General features: G+C 36.3%; 1 long non-coding RNA gene across 1 annotated transcript in view; it reads right to left on the bottom strand.

Moving 5' to 3' along the window:
* Window positions 1-680: 680 nt before the first annotated feature.
* LOC143676003 (uncharacterized) overlaps window positions 681-19,985 on the bottom strand; it is a 28,610-nt gene continuing 9,305 nt past the window's right edge. Inside the window, exon 2 of the long non-coding RNA XR_013171752.1 lies at window positions 681-855. This is a non-coding gene — a long non-coding RNA (uncharacterized LOC143676003). The remainder of the gene's footprint in view (window positions 856-19,985) is intronic.

The following is a 19,985-nucleotide window of genomic DNA, read 5'->3' as shown; positions in this document are numbered from 1 at the left end:
TAACAGTAAATGACAATAAACTAAGCACTCCAATTAAAAAACAGAAATTGTAAGAATGGGTTAAGAAACAATACACAACTATTTTCTATCTAGAGGATACAAACATGAAATATAAAAGCACAGATAGGTTAAAAGTAAATGGATGGTAAAATATATTCCATATATTAATAAATATTAAAAGTCTGAAATGGTTATATTAATATCAGATCAAATAGATTTAGAGAAAAATAGAGAAATGGAGATAAAGAGGTAAGCTTCTTAATGATAAAAGTGTCAATTCAATTTTAAAGAGCTAACAATCATAAATACATGAGCAAATCAAAGTACATGAATCAAAAATTGACAGAACTAAAAGGAGAAATGGACAATCCTCTAACTATAGAAGAAGATTTTAAAGTTCTTTTCTCAGCAAATGAAAGAACAACTAAAACTGTGAACTACCTTGACTTAATTGAAATCTACACCTAACAAAGACAAAATATATATATTCTAGGTGTACATGATACATTTACTAAGATAGACCATATTCTAAGCCATGCAATAGGTCCCAGTAGATTCAGAGATATTGAACCCATATAGAGTGTGACCACAATGACAAATTAAAGAGCAATAAAATTAATAACCTGAAAACACTGTTTTAGTTTGCCAAGGCTGCCGGAATGCAATACAACAGAGATGGATTGGCTGTTTTAAAGGGATTTATTAAGTTATAAACCTATAGTTCTTCAGAGGAAAGGCAAGCTGGCTTTCCTCTGGCTTTCTCTGTCATGTGGGAAGGCACATGACAATGTTGGCTGACCTTCCCTCCCAGCTTCTGGCTTCAAATGGCTTCAGAGAAGACGCAATCTATAAGTCCTAAAATACAAAAATAAAGATGTCCAATGACATTACCAATCAAGAAGATCAAAACATCTATGAACTACCAATTTACATTCATCAAATGGAGAACAATTAAAAATTATGACAAAAAACAAGTGGTAGTGAAGGTGTAAAGAAATTGAAATCTCATAAAATGCTGGTGGGCAAGTTAATTGGTACATTCTCTTTGGACTGTAATTCAGTTATATGTAGTAAAATTTAAGTAAAATTTAAATATACCATTTGACCCAGTGATTCCAAATCTAGATTTTGAAAATCCTCATAGTGTACAAGCAGATAAGCACAATGATTTTTATTATAGCTTTCTCTGTAAAAAAAACAAAACTGAAATTTACATAAAATTAACATAATTGTCTTTCAATAGAAGCAGGGTTAACCAAATTTCAGTCATTTCACACAATAGTAAACCTTACAAGAGTTAAAATGACTGAACTAGAGCTACATGCACCAATATGAATGTATCTCAGGAGTAACATTGAGTAAAAAAGCAATTTATGATACAATGAGGATTATATGGCATGATGTGAATGTTAAAGCATGTAATCAATGCTATAATTTGCTTACTGATACACTTCATATAAAAAGTTATGAATATATAGAATTGCTGCTTTTCAACTTCAGAATAGTGGTTCCTTCTGAGGAGGGAGGAAAAGGAATGAGATGTGGCATGTAGGGGTCGTCTGCTATGCTTATAAGTGTTTTTTCTGATCTTCTCCTTTCTTTTTTTTGTTTTCTTTTCTTTTCTCTTCTCTTCTTTTCTTTTATTTTCCTTTCCTTTCTTTAAAGCTCTGAAACATAAAAGACAAATGCTAAGGCTGCCTAGTGGATACCCAGGTGTTGATTATATTAGCTCCAGTGCTTGCTCTGTGTTTAAAATTCATAACGAAAATATTTTTAGATTTAAAATGCATTTGAATACGTTCAGATGTTCAAGGCCAAAAGGCAAATGTAAACAAACAAAGCAACAGCCTAAATCAGAAACCAAGTGGTGTGCCACCTGTATTGCATTTCGATAACATTTTGAAAGCTGTGAGAAGTGACTGATGAATATCCTTCAGGAAAGATGAGGATGAAGAAGGTAAAGCAACTGTATTGCCTATGGAAAATTCCCAGCCCGAAGATGATATCCCAGATAGTAATGAAAAGAATTATGGAGAGGAGCATAAAAACCAAGCATAAAAAAAGCTGAAGAAAATCTCCTCCCAAATGCATGATCTAGGGGTAGCAAAATTTGTTTTGTTTTCATTCTTCCACTTGTAATTATGGAGGAAATGATGATAAATTTGCACTGGCTCAGATACCCAGGGTAAATTCTGATGGCTGCTCTTATGAAATAAACTTAATTCAGCAGCTAACTTTATGTCAGTGGTTTTCAAGATTTTACATTATATACAATATGTATAGAATATATCTGTATGCATTTAATAGAAAACCAAACAGAAATGTAAAAGATACATAACAATGAATTTACATGGTGGTTTTGATATCATCTTACCTACAAAGAGCTCTTTGTCACATTCTCTAAGGTAAGTGTGAGCTATTTTGAAGACAACTGGTTTAGATGATGAAGAATCTAATGAATGATCTGGCAGTTCAAGGAAGTGAAAGAATAGTTAAAATCGAAAAGCTTTCTCTGCAGATGAAATAGGTAATACGTGTCAGATAAAGGAATTTAGTTCTGTTGAAAAGAAAAGGAACATGTGGGAGATGTGAGTTTGCTTCCTAGACCATGCGCCCCCTCCCTCCAAAAAGAAAAGAAAAGGAGAAGGAGAAAGAGAAAAAAGAGAAGAGAGTGAAGAAGAAAGAAAGGAAGGAAAGAAGGGAGGGAGGGAGGGAGGAAGAGCACTGATTTTTACGTACATAGTTGTAAAGTCAGATTCTCTGAATTTGGTTCAGAATCCCACCAGATGCGTGGCCTTGGAAAAGTTACTTAGCTTCTCTACTTCTCTCTCTTCACTTATAAAAGAAATACTGTTACCTAAGAGGCTCATTGGGAATAATAAATGTGATACGTCATGGAAACCTAACTTGGTGCCTGGCATATAACAAAGACTCAGTCAATGTTGGCTGCTATTTTTATTCATCATTTGTGCATGGTCAAATCTAATGGCACATTCTTACATAGTATAATTTTTGGTTTCCATACTTAAGAAGATCCCTCCCTTGCCAAGATGACACAAATATTCACTTACATTTGTCTGCTATTTCCATGGTATTTCCCTCTCATTTAAATATCAAAGCAATTGATTTGTATGTATGGTTTCAAGAAAAGACAATTCTGTTTTTTCTTATTTGTTAAGCCCTTTGTATCAATATCATTTCTTTAATTGACCAGTCTTTATTGATCTGAAATTTTGTATTGAACATAAAATTCTTATAGTCATTTGTAAATGTTTCTGAGTTCTATTCTATTGCCTTAATTTGTTTGCCAAAGATGACACATTACATAGACTATTTTGCAACTTGTTTTTTTTCTCTCACCTATTTACCCTGGAAGCAGTTCTATGACAGTTCATATAGATTTCCCCAGTTCTTCTCAACAGCTGTATTGCATTTCACCATATGTTTAAGCTATTATTTATCTCAGCTCTACCCTTTGAAGACTATGCAGCTTGCTTCCAATCTTTTCTACCTTCCATTGCCATAATGAGGATGCTTATAGACATATTTTTTGTGAAGGATTTCATAGAATACATTTCTTAAAATGGAATTACTGTATTGAAAACCAGATATACTTCAATGGATCTTCATTTCTAAACAGCTTTATCAATTTATATTCACATTGACAGTATTTGAGATTGTTTTTTCCATACACTTTTCGACAGTGGGTGCTATGATTCTTTAATTTTTCCATCTACAATTTTAATTTTGCAATCTCAAGTAAGGCTGCAACAAGCATCTTGGTAAATAGATTTTTGAACCTGTAAAAGTTCTATATAAAACATGGAACTAAACACAGTTCTATATAAACTAGTCCTAGAAATCAGGTGACTGCATCAAAAGTGTATATATTTTGACAATGGCCAAATAGTTGTCAAAAGAGAAAGTCACTGTTCCCTCACTGTTCATGAGACCATTTCTCCATCTCCTCAACAACATTGTGTCACGTCTCAGTTTTTCATCTTCCCTGACAAGTGAAGAGTGCTCTCACAATTTTTAAATCTGCATTTCTTTAATTATGAATGAGGTTGAACATAGTTTTATATTTTCAAAAGCACTTTGGATTTCCTTTTCTATGAATTGCATGTCCATGCCCTTTGTCCATTTTTCAACAATATTTCACAATATTTATTGAGCACTATGCCAGTTTGAATCTATAGTGGACCCCAGAAAAGCCAAGTCTTTTAATCTTCATTCAATATTGCTGGGTGGGGGCATTTTGATTGTTTCCATGGAGATATGACCCACCCAATTGTGGGTGGTAACTTTTGATTAGATAATTTCCATGGAGATGTGTCTCCACCCATTGAAGGTGGAGTTGCTTATCGGAATCCTTTAAAAGAGGAAACATTTTGGAGAGAGTCCCTTTTGGTAGAGCCGTGAGAAAGCCAGCAGACTCCACCAAGTTCGACGTGTGCCCTTCCAGCTGAGAGAGAAACGTTGAATGTCATCGGCCTTCTTGAACCAAGGTATCTTTCCCTGGATGCCTTAAATTGGACATTTCTATAGACTTGTTTTAACTGGGATATTTTCTCGGCCTTAGAACTGTAAACCAGCAACTTATTAAATTCCCCTTTTTAAAAGCCATTCTGTGTCTGGTATATTGCATTCAGGCAGGTAGCAAACTAGAACGAGCACCAACTATGTGCCAGGCACTGTTACTAGAATCTGGGGAAACAATGATGAACAAGGCAGACAAAGTCCCCTGTGTCATGGAACTTTGTTTAGGGTGGGAGAGTCTGGTAATTACCAAATAAACAGAAAACTATAAGTTCATTGTCTTGTGGACTATAAAACATGGTATTCAGAAGGAGAGTTATTGGGAGAAATGATGGAGGGAAATAAATGCTGCTTGGGGAAGGGGGTGGAGGAAGCTTTCCCTATGCACCTACTCTTCCCGTGTCCCCTTCTGCTTATTTGAATATATTAGTTTTCTACACTGTCAGGGTTTAAAACATTTATGATTCTGTCTGGCAATCATAATTCCCACAGCAGTTTAGCTTTAATTCTAAATTGAATGAGTTAAATGGACATAACCATTCTTTACCAGATCTTGACATTTCTGAGTTCTTAACTCTTATTCACTTCTTGGTGTGCTTGGATTTTGACTTTTTATAATTGTTGTAAAGAAGGATTGATGTGTGCACCAATCCTCAGCTCTTACATATCCGAGGATGATCCTTGGGTTATACTTTCTCTTCCTCCCAACTTTCTCTTCCTCCCATCGTTCCAGTGCCCTCTGGCCTTGCATGATATCTGGGACTAAGTCTGAGGCCATTTCTTGAACAGGGCTTACCCATTTCCACTGAGTGTCAGTAAGATTTTTATTTCACCCTCAATGTCCAGAAACCTGACCACGGCTCTGTGCTGCATCATCCTGTTTACATTTTTCCTAGGACATCCTGCACCCCTTCAGTATTGAGATTCGAGCAAATTCTAGTTTTAATCCTTTCAATTTTATTGTGCTCTGAACTTCACCTTCTTATTCTAATTTTGCTCCTTAAAATGTGATTTTAATTTACATAATGTTTTGTTTTTCTCTTTCATTTTTCTCCTGAACTCTGCCAACTCATTTTTTTAATAGTCTTTCATTGGTTTATTATATCTCTCTTGATCTGTTGTACCTCTCCTTTTAACCCGTTTCAAAGAGCCACATTGCCTTAATTGCTCTCAACTCATGTATTTTTCAGACTTTCTTCTCTTTTGGTGCCAAATTTGCCTCCTGCTTTGTTTTATTTGTCTTTTGGTTTTAATTCACGTGTTCCTTGCTCCTTTTTTATATGTAAAGGACATATCACCCTTTCTTTTTTTCTGATAATTACTCATTTTAACGAAAAATAGTTTGGGGGGGATGTAAACTGCTTCAGTGGCCACTTTCATTTCAATATGTTAAGTTTGGGCCTATTCTCACTAACCCTAACATGACCTGAGGGCATTTCAGACCTCAGTGGCCAGAGTTTCCATCCCTTTTTGAGGGGAGAGTGGCTCATGCAGGAAAGTGCATGTTATTTGTGTGGTTATTTAGAACTGTGCTACACAAACTGCAATGTTCATATGAGTCCCTGGAACATGTTGTTAAAATACACATTCTGATTCAATGAGACTGTAGCAGGGCCCGACATTCTGCATTTCTAACAAGCGCCAAGTATGCCCAGTACTCCTGACCCAGGGAGGACACTTGGAATAGCAGGAATTTAGAGTTGACGCGTTCTTTTCAGCAGCCCTTGAGCAGCTCTTGCAAACACCTCCCATTCTGAGTTGAATTGTGTCCCCGAAAAAGACATGTTGAAGTCTTAGCTCTCAGGACTTCAGAATGTGACTTTTTTTTTTTTTTGAAATAGGGTCTTTGTAGATAGAATTAGTTAAATTAAAATGTTCATACCGAAGTAGGGCAGGTCCCGAATCCAATATAACCACGGTCTTTATAAGAAGAGAAGAAGAGACATAGGAGAGAAGGCCAACTGAAGAAGGAGACAGAGACTAGAGTGTTACAGCTGCAAGGATTGCCAGCCACCAACAAAAGTCTGGAAGAACAAGGAAGGATTCCTTCCCTAGAGTCACTGGAGAGAGCATAGCCCTACCCACACCTTGATTTTGAATTGCTATCCTCCAGAACTTTGAGAAAATGAGTTTCTGTAGTTTTAGGCCACCACATTTGTGGTAATTTATTAGAGCAACCCAAGGAAACAAACACACCACCCGAGCTGCTCTGCAACTCTTCTTGCCTATTATGTCTCCTCTGCCCAGCCAGCCTGCTGCACTAGAAGATGACTTTTGTTTAGAGTATTTTCATCACCTTTGGTTTGTAAGTTCTCATTCTATTATACTGTTCTAAGAAATGGTTGGTTATGCGGTTTTTGCTTTGGGAAATTTAATTTTTCCTGGTGGCATAAATTATAAACTGTTTTTGTGTATGCTACAAGTTCATAGAAACAGAAAATAGATTAGTGGTTGCCAAGGGGTTGGGAAAGGGGTAACGAGGAGTGACTCTGATATGTAGGGAGTTTCTTTTTATGGTGATGAAAATGCTCTGGAATTAGATAGTGGTGATCATTGCATAACAGCATGAATGCACTAAAAGCCACCGAATTGAACAATAAAAAGGGTGAATTTTATGATATGTGAGTTGTCTCTCTATTGTAAAAAATAAATAAATAATTTTGAAAGCAAAATAAGATGGATCCAGAATGGAGAGCGTGCTGGTTTGAATGTGTTATGGACCCCAGAACAGCCTATCTTCCTTTACTCCATCCCTGTGGGGTAAACCTATTATCAGGTGGGACCTTTTGCTTAGGTTGTTTTCATGGAGACGTGACCCAGCTCATTCAAGGTGAGTCTTAGTCCCCTTGCTGGAGCCCTTCATGAGAGGATAAAAGGCAGAGACATTTTGGAGCAAGTTCAGAGAAGCTAAGAGATAAAATCCAGAGCTTTCCACAGAGACGCTAAGAGAGGAAAAGCCCCCAGGGGAGCTGAGAGAGAAACTGTTGAAACCAGAGCCCAGGAGTGCAGAACTAGCAGATGTCACGGTGTGCCTTTCTGGATGCCAGCAGCCTTTTCCCAGAGAAGATATCCTGCTCTTCATGCCTTAATTTGGACATTTTCATGGGCTTAGAACTGAAAATTTGTAACCTAATAAACACCCGCCCCCCATTCTCTCAAGAGTCATAAGTCATAACAACCACAGGTAACATTCCATTCCCTAGGAATCTAGTGCTAGCGGATATGGAATGTCTTCAGCTGCTCCAGCAATAGATGTTAACGGAAGTAACTGCTCTAAGTCCTTTTTTTCCTTTGTTAATTAGCTGCCTCCTTCTTGTACAGACATAATGATTTCCTATTTGCAAGTTTTAAATGTGATGGATGACAAACATTAATACGCAAAAAGATTTCAAGTACTGCTGAATTAAGTGGCATTTAACACCTGGAAGATATTTTAGATCAATTACCATTTACTAAACAACAAAATCAGCATGCTGCTCATGGAGTTTTCTCACAAGCCAGGGTAAAATTCAAAAATTGCTTTTGAAAAACAGCAAAAGCACATTCTGTATATGGAAATGACTTAACAAAAAAAAAGAAAAGATGAATTCAGGCCAATAATCAAGATGTCCTATTTTCAAAGAACAATAAGGAAACTGTAATACTGTATTTTTATTGACTTTTAATACTTTTCTATCATAAGACAAAACACAAATATGGAAAGCCCTATCAACCACATATACAGCTTAATGAGTTTTTATAATCGTCACCACATGATGATATGTGGCCCATCCCAATCCCAACCCCCGCTCCTCCCCTAAAGGTAAGTATCATCCTGACTTTACAGAGATCATCCAAAAATCATTCCCTAGAGACTACAGTGTAACCTTGCTTATTTTTTAAGAAATATATTTTAAGCCTATTTGACCTACATGTTTCCTCTGCACCCCTTTTATTTTCCTACAATGTATTGAGGAATCCAGAGGATTTGACCTATAGAACATTCCAAAGTCTTGCTTCTGTTTATCATATACTCATCTGCAGTTCTTCTGTATTTACTGCAAATTGTCAGCATATCCAGAGGCTTGATTGGACTGAAAGCCATTCTCTTCAGCACAACTATGGGGTGGTTTAGACTTTTATCAGGAGGCTCCTGACTGGTTGACTCTCTTTTTGGGATTTTAGCAGATGTTACTATCCGATACCTAGACCCATTCATTCATCACTGGTTGAGAAACGGTGATCCTCCAATTTCATCATTCTTTTCTGATTTACTAGTTAAAATGCTCTTATAAAGAGATGCTTTCCCTCTTCTACTATTTGGCTACTCAGCATTAGAGTTCATAAAAGGAAGTCAGGATAAATGCATGGTTCTTTCCCTTTTCCTTACTTTTTACCAGTTTTCATATAATGAATTGATTCCCTATTTCATATGATGAATGACCATTTCTTTTATTTTCTTGTTTGCCTGTTTTTTAAATATTGAATTCATGATTTTTAAATATTTTTGATGGGTTTCTACCAATTGAAATTATTGTCTGTTTTGAAACGCAAATTGTCCCATCTTTGGCAAGTGGGAGCCTCTTTGCGTTGATTCCTGAGTCTTTTTAAACAAATCCAAGTAACTATTCAACACTTTCTCATATTTTTTATGGCAAAATCTTCTAAGCCCACTTGTACATTTCTTGCCCTAGACTAGCATCAACCATTCCCCTAAGAAGTTCCAAGAGAAAATGATATTTCAAGACCTAAAATATAATTTGACATCTACATAATATGTAATTATATATTATGTAGAATTTATGCCTTTTTATATTATTTATTTGAATTTTAAAGTCAGTAATGAACTCATAAAGTATTTCATCTTAAAAATAATATATATTGGGGGTGCAAAGACAGTTCAGTAGTAAATTCTCACTTGCCATGCAGGAGGCCCAGGTTTGATTCTTGACCCATGCACTTCCCAAAACAAACAAACAAACAAAAATTCAACAAACTGTGATGCAATGAATGGATACTCACATGGAAAAAGAATGAAATGGGACGCTGCCATACAGCATTCTATAAATAAATAAATATAGATATATATATATGTATGTTACCTGCAATCACCCGTATGATATGTAATTTACATAATACATCATTTATTTATATTATAGCTGTTTTAACTATATTTTTAGATGAAATGTCTCATGGGTTAATACTTATTTTCCAGTTAATCTCCATAAGTAACTTATTTTATATGAACTATTTTCTTCTCTCTTTATAAAAATCTTGGTACTCAAAGACCCAGGGGCTAACAGAATAAGAAAATCCTGCAATTACTCATTTACTTTTCCTCAAATCACACACAACCCGTTCTGAATAGCAAATACCAAACTTTTGTCACAAATATAATCTAAAAACAGTTTAAAATATTATTACTCTCTGCATATAGACTGCCTGTCTTCCCCACATGCTATCTGAACAGACAGCATTATATACTATATTACATACTATATTCTCCCATTTTTAATTTAACTAGTCTTATTTCTTCAAGTAACTATTTATTTGATGATGTCTGCCAGTCCTTATACTAAAGTGTCTGTGATCATTTCAGTTGTCTGAAGTTCATTGCAAGATTCTATGGGCAGGAACCATGAGAAGAGAGCTAGTTTAGATTAATAACATTTTGTTAATAACTTTTGTTCTTGGAAGTCAGTTTTTCCATATATAAAATCCTTGGTTCGTATTTTCTATTCTTGAGTATCTTCAATATATGGCTCTATTTTCTTCTAATATAAAGTGTTGCTGCCAAATGTCTAACTTTTTATTTGCTTCCCATATACATTTCTTGCTCTTTTTGCCTAGGTACTTGTGGTGCATTGAATGGGGCCTCCTAAAAGACAAAACCCCAGACTTGGAAATGGGGCTTTATTTGGAAAAAGGCTCTTTGCAGATATGATTATGGTGAGGATCCCAAAATGAGATCATCCTGGATCAGGGTGGGTCCTACATCCATTGGTAAGTGTCGTTAGAAGAGAAGAGGACAAGGCCATGTGGAGATGCAGGCAGAGATTGGATGGTGCACCTACAAGCCAAGGAATGCCAAGGATGGCTGTCAGCCATAAGAAGTTAGGAAAGGCATGGCATGGATCCTCCCTCAGAACCTCCAGAAAAAATCAACTCTGCCAACAGCTGGTTGGTAGGCCTAGAAATTTTCCAGAGAAATTTTTTTTATTTCTTTAAGCCACCAGTGTGTGGTAATTTGTATAGCAGCACCCCAGAAACTAATACAATCCCCAAAATGTTGCCTACTTTTTCTTTAAAGTCCAATCATTTTAACGGGATGAAATTTGGTGTTGGTCATTTCAGTCAATATCTGCTCTTCAATATATATTTTCAAACTCATTTTGTTTTTTGTTTTTTTTTAGCTTTAGGAAACTTTTCTTAAATTTTAAATATTGGTTCTGTTTCGATGCATTGGTTTTCCTCTTCAGGAACTATTATTTGTTTGTTAAATCTACTTTGTTTATCTTCAATATTTGACATGTTCCCTTGAATCCTTTTTATGTCTTTTCCTTGCACATGTCATGAGAGTATAGATTAATGAAATGACATAAACTTGAATATATCAAATAATTAACACCCCAGAACCACCCTCCACTGCCCCATTGTCCCTTCTAATCACAACAGTCACCCAAGGATAACTGCTCTCTTGATGTCCAACAAGTTGTCCCTGTTTTGATACTTATATGAATGAAATCACACAATGTGTACTCTTTTATGTCTGGGATCCTTTGCTTGTGATAGTCATCATACTATTTATTCACTGTTTTGTTGACAACATTCAGTATGTTTCCAGTCTGCAAGTATGCTATTATGAAAACTCCAAGGTCTGCCTTTTGGTGAACAAATGTGTGCATTTCCACTAGGTATATACTGCATTCATTGTTTTTTATAATTGACTACATTTTTACAGAAAATTATGCAGAAAACCAAAAAAGTTCTCATATACCCTGTTTCCCCACTTTCCTTTTCTCCTATTAATATCTTGCTTTAGTGTGCTGATTTGAAAGGATGTATGTCCCCTAGAAAAGCCATGTTTTAATCAAAATTCCATTTCATAAAGGCAGAATAATCCCTATTCAGCACTGTATGTAATTAGATAATCTCCCTGGAGATGTAACCAAATCAAGAGTGGTTGTTAAGCTGGATTAGGTGACGACATATCTCCACCCATTTGGGTCGATCTTGATTAGTTTCTGAAGTCCTATAAAAGAGGAAACATTTTGGAGAATGAAGCAATTCAGAGAGAGCAGAACAGAACGACACAGCCACAAGAAGCAGAGTCCACCAGCCAGCAACCTTTGGAGATGAAGAAGGAAAATGCCTCCCCAGGAGCTTCATGAAACAGGAAACCAGGAGAAGCAGCTAGCAGATGATGCTTCCAGGCGCCATGTGCCCTTCCAGATAAGAGAAGAACCCTGTCCATGTTCACTATGTGCCTTTCCAGATGAGAGAGAAACTCTGACTGTGTTTGCCATGTGCCCTTCCACTTGAAAGAGAAACCGTGAAGTTCATCAGCCTTCTTGAACCAAGTTATCTTTCACTGGATGCCTTAGATTGGACATTTCTACAGAGTTGTTTTAATTAGGATATTTTCTTGGCCTTAGAACTTTAAACTAGCAATATATTAAATTCCTCTTTTTAAAAGCCACTCCATTTCTGGTGGTCGCATTCCAGCAGCTAGCAAACTAGGTGGTATATTTGTTATACCAGCATGGTATATTTGTTACACTTAGCATGGTATATTTGTTACAATTGATGAACCAATATCTATACATGATGATTATCTGAAACCCATGTTTTACCTGAGGGTTCACTTGTGCTGCACAGTTCTGGTTTTTTGTTGTTGTTGTTGTTGTTTGTTTGTTTGTTTTGCTTGGGCAGGCGCTGGGAACTGAACCCGGGTCTTCGGTATGACAAGCAAGAACTCGTCTGCTGAGCCACCATGGACCGCCCATCCTATGGGTTTTAACAAATCCATAGTGGCATGTATTCACCATTACACTATCATATAGAATAGTTTCACTGCCCTAAAACTAGATTATACTATAGCTGTTGACTGCCACCACCAAAACCACCCCTGGAACGCTTAGCAAGCACTGATCTTTTTTCTGCCTCTAAAGTTTTACCTCCTCCAGAATGTCATATAGTTGGATCATACAGTATTTGGCTTTTTCAGACTGACTCCTTTCATTTAGCAATATGCATCAAAGATTCCTCTGTATCTTTTCATGGCCTGATAGCTCAGTTTTTCTTATCAATTAATAATAGTCCCTTGAATAGTTATGCCATACTATTCAAGTAAACAATAGTTTGTTTATTCATTTACCAATCATCCAAGTACATCCTGGTTGTTTCCAATTTTGGCAATTATGAATAAAGCTGCAAGAACCATTCATATGCAGGTTTTTGTGTGGATATAAATTTTTAACTCATTTGGGTAAATACCTAGGAGCATAGTTCCTGGATCATATGTTTGACTTTGTAAGAAACTACCAAGCTATCATTTTGCTTTCCCATTAGCAGTGAATAAGAATTCTTGTTACCCACACATCTTGGTCAACATGTGGTGTTTTCATTGTTTTTATTTTAACCATTCAAATATGCGTTCAGTGGTATCTCATTTTATGTTTTGATTTCCTAATAATTGTGATGCTAAACATTTTTCTATATGCTTATTTGCCATATGCATGTTTTCTTTGGAGAGCTGTCTGCTCGGATTTTTGGCCAATTTGTAATTGACTTCTATGTTTTCTTTTTGTGAGCTTTTAAGAGTTCTTTGTATATTTTGGATGCACAGTCTTTGTCAGATGTGTGTTTTGCAAATATTTTCCCAGTCTGTGACTTGTCCCTTCATTTCTTAACAGGATCTTTTGCAGAACAGATATGTTTTATTTTAATGAAATTCAGCTTATCAATTTTTTCAACTACAAATTATTTAACTATTATCCATTTTGAGTTAATTTTCATGAGATTTGTAAGGTAAGTGTCTTACTACCAGTTGTTCAGAGCCATTTGTCCTGTTCCCAATTTTAGGGATCTAGTTTCTCACCATTAAATAGGATGTTAGCACAGGTTTTTCATAGATGTTCTTTATCGAATTGAGAAAGTTCCCCTCATTTTTTAGTTAGCTGAAAGTTCTTATCATGAAGGTGTGTTAGATTTTGTCATATTCTTTTTCTGCCTTTATTGATATAATCATATTTTTTCTCTGTAGCCTATCGATGTGACAGATCACATTAACTGATTTCAAATGTTGACTCAGTCTTGCATACTTGGAACAAATTCCACCTGGTCATAGTGTATAGTTCTTCTTATACATTGTTAGATTCACTATTTAATAAATATTGACAAATAATATACTAACATTTTATGTGGAGGATGTTCACATCATGTATGTGAGAGATAGTTTGTTAATTTTCCTTTCTTGTAAATTCTTTGTCTGATTTTGGTATTAAGGCAATGCTGGTCTCCTAAAATAAGTTAGGAAGTGCTCTCTCAGCTTCTATTTTCAGGAAAAGACTGTAGAGAATAGGTATCATTTCTTCTTTAAATGTTTGGTGGAATTCACTTGTGAAACCATCTGGGCCTGGTGTCTTCCTTTGGAAGGTTATTAATTGTTGATTCAATTTATTTAATAGATATAGACCTATTCAGATGTTCTATTTCTCCTGTTCTAAGTTTGGTTGATTGTGTCTTTCAAATTTCATCTGCTATCAAATTTCTGGGCACAGAGTTGTTCTTAATATTCCTTTATTATCCTTTTAATGTCCATGGGACTAGTAATGATAGTCCTTCCTTCATTTCCAATATTAGTGTGGCTTCTCTCTTTTTCCCTTGAGGTTTATCAACTTCATTGCTCTTTCCAAGGAAACAGCTTTTGGTTTCTCTATTGTTTTCCTGTTTCTAATTTCATTGTTACTCTAGTTTTTATCATTTCCTTTCTTTTGCTTACTTCGGATTTAATTTACTGCTCTTTTTCTAGTTTCCCAAATTGGAAGCTTAGGTTTTGATTTTAGACCTTTCTTCATTTCTGATCTATCCATTCAACACTACAAATTTCCCTGTAAACACTGCTTTCTGCTACCTCCCACGGATTTTGGTCAAATCTTTTCATTTTCATTTAGTTCAAAATATTTTTAATTTCTCCTGAGACATCTTATTTGATCCATGTGTTCTTTGGAAGTGTGTTGTTTAATCTTCAGATCTTTTGGGATTTTCCAAGTGTATTTCTGCTATTGATTTCCAGTTTTATTCCATTTTGGTTGGAGAGTATTTTTAAAATTTCTATTCATTTAAATTTGTTCAAGTGTGTTTTATAAGCAGGATGGGGTCTACCTTGGTGAATTCCAGGTGAGTTTGAGAAGAATATGTATTCTGCTGTTGTTAACTAAAGTATTCTATAAATGTCAGTTAGATCCAATTTGTGGGCATAGATTAATGATGCTGTTCAATTTTGCTATATCCTTAACTGATCTTCTGCCTACTGGGTCTGTCAATTACTGAAATCTCCAACAATAATAATGAATTTGTTTATTTCTCTTTGCAGTTCTATCAGTTTTTGTGTTATGTATTTTGATGCTCTTTTGTTAGGCACATACACAGTACAGATTACTATGTCTTCTTGGATAATTAAGTCCTTTATCATTATACCCACTTTATCCCTGATAATTTTTCTTATTATGAAATTTACTCTGTCTGAAATTAATATACCTAATTCAGCTTTCTTTTGATTAGTAGTAGCATGGTATATAGTTTCCATCTTTTAATCTATTTGCATTTTTATATTTGTAGAGAACATATAGTTGGGTTTTTTTATTCTCCACTAAGATAGTGTGCTGGTTTGAAATGATGTATGTACCCTAGAAAAGCCATGTTTTAATCCTAATCCCATTTTGTAAAGGGAGTCATTTCTTCTAATCACTCTTCAGCATCAATGTTTGAAACTGTAATTAGATCATTTCCCTGGAGATGTGATTTAATCAAGAATGGTTGTTTAGCTGGATTAGGTGGAAGCGTGTCTCCACCCATTTGGTGGGTCTTGATTAGTTTCTGGAGCCCTATAAAAGAGGAAACATTTTGGAGAATGAGAGAGATTTCTGAAAGAGTAAAGAATGACAAAGCCATGAGAAGCAGAGAGTTTATCAGTCAGCGACCTATGGAGATGAAAAAGGAAAATGCTTCCCAGGGAGCTTCATGAAGCAGGAAGCCAGGAGAGAAAGCTAGCAGATGATGCCATGTTCACTGTGTGCCCTTCCAGATGAAAGAGGAACCCTGACCGTGTTCAACATGTGCCCTTCCAGATGAGAAAGGAACCCTGACTGTGTTTGCCATGTGCCTTCTCACTTGAGAGAGAAACCCTGAACTTCGTCAGCCTTCTTGAACCAAGGTATCTTTCCCTGGATGCCTTAGATTGGACATTTCTATAGGTTTGTTTTAATTAGGATATTTTCTCAGCCTTAGAACTGTAAACTAGCAACTTATTAAACTCCCCTTTTTAAATGCCATTCTGTTTCTGGGATATTGCATTCTGGCATCTGGCAAACTAGAACAGATGGTCTCTATCTTTTAAATGGCACAATTGGACCATTCACTTTTTTTTTTTTCTGTATGCTGTATGACGGTGATCACATTTCATTCTTTTTCTGTGTGAGTATCCTGCTGTTGCAGCACTACTTGTTAAGTTTTTGTTTATTTTTTGTTTTTTCTTTCTTTTGTTTGCTTGTTTGTTTTTGGGGGGGAAGTGCGTGGGCTGGGTAGACCACTCACATTTAAAGTGAGTATTGATATAACTGGATTAATATCTACCGTATTTCCAGCCATTTTCTGTTCATTATTCTTGTTCTTTGTTTCTTTTTAGTCTTCCACTCTTTTTCTGCCTTCTGTGATTTTAATTGAGAATTTTGCATGATTTCATTTTTTCCTTCTTTCTTAGCATATAATTTATACTTCTTTTCACAACTTTTTAGTGGTTGTCCCAGAGCTTGCAAAAGATATTTACAACTAAACTAAATCCACTTTCAACTAATAACATTCTGTGGGTAGTCTAAGTACACTATAGCAGAGTATTCCCACTTTCTCCCTCTCATACATTATAACGCTGTTTCATTCTTCTCACTTATCCATAAAGTACAATCATCCAACACAATGTTGTTATTAACATTTTGAACAGATTGTTATCTTTTAGATCAACTAAGAAAAAGAAAAATGATTTTATTTTACCTTTATTTATCTTCTAGAAAACTCTATCTTTCTTTATATAGATCCATATTTCTTACCTATATCATTTTCTGTCTCTCTGGAGAACTTCATTTTTTTTGTATGCTGTATGAGGGTTATTACAGCACCATTTGTTGAATTTTTGTTTGTTTGTTTGTTTTGCAGGAAGTGCATGGACTGGGAATCAAACCCACGTCTCCCACATGGTGGGAAAGAACTCCCTTTGCACTCCCGAGAGAGCTTAATTTAGTCCTTCTTGCAAGGCAGGTGGTCACAAATTCTCTCAATTGTTATTTGCCAATGAAAAGATTTCTCCTTAACTTTTTTTTTTTTTTCCTGCATGGGCAGTCACTGGGAATCGAACCTGGGTCTCTGGCATGGCAGGTGTGGTAGTTAGACTCAGTTGTCAGCTTGGCCAGGTGAAGGCACCTAGTTCTGTTGTTGTGGATATGAGCCAATGGTACATGAACCTCATCTGTTGCTGATTTACATCTGCAGTCAGCTAGGAGGCATGCCTGCTGCAATGAATGATGTTTGACTTAATTGGCTGGTGCTTAAATGAGAGAGCGCAACGTAGTACAGCCCAAACAGTTCAGCATTCCTCATCTCAGCACTCACAGCTCAGTCCAGGCCTTTGGAGATGCAGAAAGGAATCACCCCAGGGAAAGTTGATTGAAACCCAAAGGCCTGGAGAGAAGGCCAGCAGAGACCATCCTGTGCCTTCCCAAGTAAGAAAGAAGCTCAGTGGAAACTTAACTGCCTTTCCTCTGAAGAACTAACAAAATGAATCCCCTTTTATTAAATGCCAATCTGTTTCTGGTGTGTTGCATTCCAGCAGCTAGCAAACTAGAACAACATGTATAAATCATGCCTGTTAATTACGCTCACAATATCATGCTACCATTACCACCACCCATTACCAAAACTTTTCAATTTTGATAGAAATTCTGTAACATTTAAGCATTAATTCCCTAATTTCTGACTCCACCCTGTCTCCTGGAAACCTATATTCTAGATTCTTACTCCATGAGTTTGCTTATTCTAATTATTTCATATCAGTGAGATCATACAATATTTGTCCTTTTGCATCTGGTTTATTTCTCTTAACATGATGTGTTCAAGGTTCATCCATGTTGTTGCATAAATCAGAGCTTCATCCATTTCAGTGCTGAATACTATTCCATGGTACATATATGCCACATTTTGTTTACCCTTTCATTGGTTGATGGACACTTGGGTTGCTTCCATTTTATGCAACCTGCTATGAATATCAGTGTACATATATCTGTGTTCCTGCTTTCAATTCTTTTGGGAATATACCTAGTAGTACCATATTGCTGAGCCATATAGTAATTCAATAATTGTAATTGTGGAGTCTATTTCTCTATTTAGGTCTTGTCAGTTTTTGTTTGATTATTGTGTTTATATACATTGCCAATTTTATGTCTTCTTGTTCAGTCGATCCTGTTATCATTATAAAACTCCTATCTTTATCACTGGTGACACCCCTTGTCCGGAAATCTATTTTATCTAATATAAGTATAACCATTCCAGAGTTCTTATACTTAAGTTTTTCATGGTTTACCTTTTCATCCATTTACTTTTCCATTCTTTTTTCAGGGGGTGTACAGTTCTGGAATTGAACCCAGTTTCCCACATGAAAGGTAACATTCTACATATTAATGATAGTTATTTTAAATTCCTTGTCTGATAATTCCAAAATCTCTGCCATATCTGAGCCTGGTTCTGATGCTTGCTCTATCTCTTCAGACTGTGGTTTTTTGCTTTTTAGCATGCCTTGTAATTTTTGTTGCAAGCCAAAATTGATGTATGAGGTAAAAGATAAACAGGACGTTAGTGTGAAGCTGTTTGTTTGTTTTCTGGCTAGGAGTTAGGTTGTGTTTACTGTTGACTGTAGCTGTAAACATCAAAGGCTAAAAGTTACTCTGGTGTTTGTTTGTTTGTTTGCCCTGGTTTTCTTCCCCTTTCCTTTGGGTTTCCCTAGACATTATTTTGTTAAATAATGTTGAGCCTTGCAGTTCTTTCAGTTGTATTCTGTTATCCCACAAGAGCTCTGCTGATGTGATAGAAAGATGTGGGGAAAGAGGAATATACTATAATCCTGTTGGAGTCCAAACAGGTCTCTTTAGTGAGACCAAAGTTTCACTAAAGGTCTGAGTCTTTAGTGAACCTTTGCCCCTAGGCTCTCACCTTCACAAGTGTTTCTCAGCTTTTTTTTTTTTTTTTCTCTCCTTATATGTGAGACAAGAAGCCTAGATGAGGGGTAGAGTTGGGTATTTCCCATCCTCCAAATTGGTTAGGCACTAATAAAACCCTCCTTGGTAAACTAGTTTCCCTTGAGGACAGGCTCTTGTTAGGGAGAACAGAATGTTCTGGGCATATTTCAAAATGGTCATTTTCCCTCCTCCTGCTGAAAACACAAGGGCATTTTCCTCCAATTTAAGAAAGTGGGAAGCTTGTGGTGTTTTTGAAGGTAAAGCACACGAACATGTAGGCACACCCGTAGTGGGTCCCCAGGAGTTTTTAACTCTCAAGCTAGTCCTCACTGAGCCTCCAGCAATTCTTCACCTGGAGTTTGTGTTGCTATGGATACTGACTCCAGCAGAGGACTCCGCTCCTGGACTTCTTCTCAAGTGAGCTGTGATTCTCTTTACCTGCCTCTGTTCAGTTTTCAGGCCAGCGACTTGCCCTGTGACCTCAATCCAATGACTGATCTAGTAAGAGTTGTGTTTAATTTGTTCAACTTTTTCCTCAGTGTTAGAATGGGAGTGGCACTTCAAAGTTCTTTACTTACTGGGGGTCTTAGTTTCCTATGGCTGCTGTAAAAAAAATTACCCAAAACTGGGTGGCTTCTCTCACAGTTCTGAAGGCTGCAAGTCCAAAATCAAGGCACTGACAGATCTACATCCACCCCTCTCTCTCCCTGCGAAGGTTCTGTGGGAGACTCCCTCCTTTTCTCTTTCAGCTTCTGGAGGGTCCTGGAGTCCCTTGGCCTGTGGCAGCATATCTCCAATATCTTTTGCTGTCTTCATATGGTCTTCTTTCCAATGTTTCGATGTCTTTTTTTTTCTCTTATAAGGACAGTCTCATTGGATTTAAGGCCCACTCTAATTTTGCATGACCCATTCTAATTTAATTACATCTGCAAAGACTTTATTTCAAAATAAGGTCACATTCTG

Source organism: Tamandua tetradactyla, chromosome 3 (genome assembly GCF_023851605.1).
Source record: "Tamandua tetradactyla isolate mTamTet1 chromosome 3, mTamTet1.pri, whole genome shotgun sequence".
NCBI lineage: Eukaryota > Metazoa > Chordata > Mammalia > Pilosa > Myrmecophagidae > Tamandua > Tamandua tetradactyla.
The sequence above is the reverse complement of the archived record's forward strand: the minus strand, read 5'-3'. Positions and strand labels throughout refer to the sequence as shown.